This window comes from Rhincodon typus, chromosome 11 (assembly GCF_021869965.1).
Source record: "Rhincodon typus isolate 14 chromosome 11, sRhiTyp1.1, whole genome shotgun sequence".
Classification (NCBI taxonomy): Eukaryota; Metazoa; Chordata; class Chondrichthyes; order Orectolobiformes; family Rhincodontidae; genus Rhincodon; species Rhincodon typus.
Window position 1 is genome coordinate 41,126,901 of NC_063342.1, and position 6,062 is coordinate 41,132,962.

A 6,062-nucleotide genomic window follows, 5' to 3' on the forward strand; every position below is an offset into this window, starting at 1 on the left:
GTGTAGGGACTGGAGAGAAGGCTGTAAAAGGGTAGAGGAGATATAGCTGTAAGTTGGTCAACACAGATGGAGACTGAAAGGGATTGGAGGTTTGAAGAAGAAAGTTGCAATTGACTTGGGTGAGAAGAGGCCACAAGTGTATGTGAGAAGGAGGCTACTAGGAGAGGGGTGTAGATGTAAGCTGCAAAAAACATTAGGGGATAGAGGAAGTTCCAAGAGGAGTGGGAGAAAAGAAGGTTCAAGGAGAGATGTAGTGGGAGATGGGGTTTGAATGGGGACAGCAAGTGGCTCCACTAGGATTGGGGATAGAAGGAGGCTACAAGGAGGGCTTCAGGAGAAGGCAGCCGTAGGATGAGGTGGTTGGGGAGAAGGCCCCAGTAAGAGAGGTGGGAAAGGAATGCTGCAAGGAAGGCTGAGGGAGGCTACAAAGGAGAGATACAGATTTAAACCTGTCAACAAATAAATATTTGACTAACTGAGTGCCAGAAAAACTTGAAATCACTGAGGTAATGGAACATCTACATTAAGACTACATACATTCAAGAGCTACTATATGGGGAAAATATATGAATGCTATTAAAATGAACTGTGTCAATTGTTAAATTTAAATCTGAGGTTGAGATCTGAGATGTAGTAAAAGGGCATATAACTCATAGTTAAAGTCTTCCAGTTGTGTGCTAATGCATTAGAAATACATTAGATGTAACGTCACCAGTACACAAAAAGTGTATTTAGGTTGATAATTTTTTGCGTGTAGAAGTGTGTGTCAGTTACTTAGAGAAATTTGTGGGGAGGTGATGGCCTAAAGGTATTATCGCTAGGCTGTTAGTCCAGAGACCCAGATAATGCCCTGGGGATCCAGGTTTGAATCCTGCCATGGCAGATGGTGGAATCTGAATTCAGTAAAAATCTGGAATTAAGAGTCTAATGATGACCATGAGATGGAAAGACCCATCTGGTTCACTAATGTCCTTTAGGAAAGGAAACTGCCATTCTTACTAGGTCTAGCCTACACGTGACTCCAGACCCACAGCAATGTGGTCAACTATGGGCAATAGGTGCTGGCCTAGCTAGTGACACCCTCATCCCATGAATGAATTAAAGAAAGAAATAAGTTTTTAACTTATGCCTATTGTCTTGTACAAAATTGTATACTGTGAAATCTAGGAAATTAATGCTTTTTTTGTATATCATACCTTTAAGTTTAATGGAGGTTACTGATGAATTCTTCCACTGTGTTATGCCTCGCGATCAGTATGGCAGTGTACATTTAACAGACATATTAATGATATCGATACTGCATCATAATGTGTCCTTTGTGTACAAAGGTTGCATACTCCATTTTACCCTGGGATCACTTGTAGCATGACACACTAATGGAAGCATGCTACTTAATGATGCTTTGTTGTAATTTATAAACTTAATATTGCCAAGTCACTTCAATATCTGAGAAATGTAGTGTTTATGTATAATACCTAGCTGTATTACATGTTTGTTGGATTCTTCAATACCACAATTTCTACTGACATTATGACCATGACACAAAACACAAAATTTCTCCCATTTTCCAAAGATAAAAAATATGCCAAACTTTATACATGGTGGTAGGTTTGTGTTGTCACTTTAATAATTACAAAAACTGGTAAAACAGAGTTTACAAGACTTACACTTCAAACTTCAAGGTAACACTTTGGAGGACTGCCAACTTGTTCTGATCTGGTAATCATATACATGGAAACCAAATGCGAGTGAACTTGATGTATATGTTTGTGAAGAGGTAAGCATTGTTCTCTATTGTGCTTGTTAGATGATATGGTTGTCTTATTAATGATTGCTGTCACCCAACAATACCACACAATGGTGTGATCTTCCTCAATCTCTTGTGCACAATTGCTGTGCTGTACATTGGTCAAAGCTGCCTCTGTTCCTTCACAATGTAGCACCTTGCTCAGTAATTATTTTTCATGATCTGGATTGTTTGTATATTTTAGAAACCTTTGTTGTTTGTATATGAATTCCTAACTCGCACTCTCTGCCCAATCTACAGTTTTGGTAGTTCTCTACGTACTGTCTCAGTGTTTTATCTCTTTCATTCACCTCTGCCTTTGAAGAGGAATATCCTAAGCCTCAAAGTGGTTAGGCAATTGGTTGCTGGACAGGGTTGTTCACACTTGCATTCCAAGCACAAGTTGTGCTGCAGATAGTAACTCCTTCTCCAATGCTGTTGCATGAAAATGTAACAACGCAATGTGAAAATTCTGCTGTGTCACTTGACATTAATGATAATTGATTTAATACCAGATGGAATTCATTCTGATCATTTGAGCATGGATAATGCAGCGACAATGTGATATGGGCTATTCCACATTTATTACACATGTCCTGAAACAGTTTTCCTGTGTACTGTGTCTCATTATTGGACACTATTGGATCCAGGATACTGAATAAACTGAAAATTGTGCTGATCGTATTAGCAGTGGCCAAGCTTGTTGTGTTGTCAAGTCATCGGACGGTGGAAAATTTAGAGAAGTAACCTGTCACAAGAATTTAATCTTCACTGTGCACTGTGGATAAGTCTGTTTCTACTTTGTTCAATGTGTAGATGGAACAGTGGTTGTATGTAGAGGCTCCCTCTGCTGTTATGGTTGGTATGTTTGGCCTGACTCACATACACATGAGTCATTGAAGATCCTGATTAATCCCTGGTACACAGATTCACGTACTAGCCATTTGTACGTTCAGTACCCATGTGTCTGCAGTGTAACAGAGGCATGATATCTTTTTGTGAAGCTTTAGATATTAGAACTTGTTGTGTTCGTCTCTGTATGGCCAAGATAAACAAATTTTCTAATGTACTTATTTTATACTGTCAGACCACCCCAGGGTAATGATTCTTTGAAACTCTTGTACTTGGTCATCTTTGGTAGTTGTTGATTGCAATTGTTCACACTGGGTCTGGCCACATTGTAAGAAATCAACCTAGAGAATGCCTCCAAATTCAAAGTTTATAACATTGATGTATCAATCAAGATATTGATTGGTCTTTGGTCTTTGATAGATCTTGGTATTTGTGCGGGTTCGGTAATCTGCTCAGCGAATCAGATGTAAGCATCCTAACACATTGGTTATATTTCACTTTAAATTCATAATGTTACAATTCTGACAGGGTGAGTGCGCTGAAAATCAACCCAACTTCACAAGTGCTCAAGGTCAGCGGGAATTCCTTGTCAGGTCGATCTCATCGGCCAGTCCTAATGAGGTGGTCCTTATAGGTGGCAGATCTTGTCAGTCAGCTGTCTTCTTCAGGCAATGGATGGACCAGAGAGGAGGTAGGAAGCTGCCTTTACAGCTTTAAAGAGATTGACACATTCTGTGCCAATTGCCTGTTTGTCTTCTGGTATCAATGAACCATCCTCAATTGTCATGGTTATATACTTCTCTTTGTCTAGTTAACTAACGTAACATATCTAAACTGCTGCTTCTTAATCCAACCCCACAACCAAAGAAGTATTTCCCTCCTCACCCCTATCTGCCTTTCATAGGGACTACTCACTCTGCAACTCCCTCGTCTGCTCCACACTCCCCACCAACCACACCACACCTGGCACCTTTCCCTGCAACTGCAGAAAGTGCTACACCTGCCCCTACACCTTCCCTTTCACCTCCATTTTGGACCCAAAACAAACCTTTCATGTCAGACGGAGGTTCACCTGTACATCCGTCAACTTGGTCTACTGTATCCGCTGCTCCTGCTGTGGCCTCCTCTACGTCGATGAGACCAGGCATAGACTCGGAGACTGTTTCATTGAGCATCTGCGCTCTGTATGCGACAAATAACAACATCTTACGGTTGCTAACCATTTTAACTCCCTCTCCCACTCCCTGAGTGACATGCCCATCCTGGGCCTCCTCCAGTGTCACAATGACACCACCTGCAAACTGGAGGAACAACACCTCATATTCCGCCTCGGGAGCCTACAGCCCAATGGACTAAACATGGAATTCACCAGTTTTAAAATCCCCCCACCCCTGACCTCATCCCATGTCCAACCCACCCTCTCATCCCTGCCTCCTTGACTTGACACAACCTGTCCATCTTCTCTCCCACCTATCCGCCCCACCCATCCCGCTGAGCAATCCTCACCATTCCCTACCTGCACTCACCTATCACCGTCCCACCTACCTTCCCCAGCCCCACCCCTCCTCTCTCTATTTATTTCCCAGCTGCCTTCCCCCTCCCCATTTCTGAAGAAGGGTCCCAATCCGAAACATCAACTTTCCTCTCCTCTGATGCTGCCTGGCCTGTTGTGTTCTCCAGCTCCACACTATGTTGTCTCTGACTCCAGCATCTGCAGTTCTTGCTATCTCAGAAGGAACAGTGATATGTTTCCAAATCGGAATGGTGAGTGGCTTGGAGAGGACCTTGTAATTGGTGGTGTTCCCATGTATCCACTGCCCATGCCCTTCCAGATGGTCATATTCATTGGCTTGGAAGAAGCTATCTGGGAGCCTTGGTGAATTTCTGCAATGCATCTTGTAGATGGTACTCACTTCTGCTACTTAGCATTGGCATAGGGTGACATGAATGTTTCTGGATGTGGTGCCAATCAAATGGTTTGCTTTGCCCTGAATGGTGCCAAGTTTCTTGAGTGTCCTTGGAACTGCATTCATCCAGGCCAGTAGAAAGTATTCCATCACACGCCTGATCCATGTTTTGTCAGGAGGTGAGTTATTCAGTATTACTAACCTGTGACTTGCTCTTGTAGCCACTGTATTTATATGGCTAGTCTGGTTCAATTTCCAGTCAATGATAACATTTAGGATGTTGATGGTGGGGATTCAATGATGGTTATGCCAGTGAATGTCAACAGGTAATGCTTAGATTGTCTTGCTGGATATGGTCATTGCCCAGCACTTGTATGTCACAAATGTTACTTCCACTTGTCCGCTCAAACCTGGATATTGACCAGGTCTTGGACATGGACTGTTTCTTTATCTAGAGCGTCATGAATAGATTGAATATTTCACAATCATCAGCAAACATCTCCACTTGAAGAAGCAACTGAAGATGATTGGGCCTAGGGCACCAGCCTAAGGAACTCATGCAGAGATGTCCAGTACTGCTTATAAAGAGATAACTGTGATCATAAAACCCCAACATCTAACAGTGAGAAACATTCAAACAGACTGTATGAGTATTTATTGGTTAGAAAAAGGAGAGTAGATAAAGTAAACAGTGGTTACTTAGAAGTACTGAGAGGAGAAATGATCTTGGGGAATTAGGAAATGACAGAGACATTGAAAAAATATTTTGTGTCTGCTTCATAATAGAAGTAACAAATTATATAACAAAAATAGAGGGTGGCCAAGGAGCCATAAATGATGAAGAACTTAAAGTAATTCATATCACAGAGAAAAGATATTGGAAAAAATTCAGAGACTCACAGAATTCATACAACTATCTGTCCTGTCATGTTAGCATTGGCTGTCCGAAAGAGCAAGTTACCTAGTGCCACACCTCAGCATTTTTCATATATTCTTGCATATTCTTCTTTTTAATAATAATCTAATTCCCTCAAATGTCCTAACTGAACTTATTTCCACCACATTCTCAAGCAGTGCATTCCAGATTCAATTACATGCCACATGAAAAAAAATCTCCATGTCTTCCTTAGATAACAAGGTGTAGAGCTGGATGAACACAGCAGGCCAAGCAGCATCAGAGGAGCAGGAAGGCTGACGTTTCGGGCCGAGACCCTTCTTCAGAAATGGGGGAAGGGAAGGGGGTTCTGAAATAAATAGGGAGAGAGGGGCAGGCGGATAGAAGATGGATAGAGGAGAAGATAGGTGGAGAGGAGACAGACAGGTCAATGAGGCGGGGATGGAGCCAGTGAAGGTGAGTGTAGGTGGGGAGGTAGGGAGGAGTTAGGTCAGTCCAGGGAGGACGGACAGGTTAAGGGGGCGGGATGAGGTTAGTAGGTAGGAGATGGGGCTGGGGCTTGAGGTGGGAGGAGAGGATAGGTGGGAGGAAGGACAGGTTGGGGAGGCGGGGACGAGCTGGG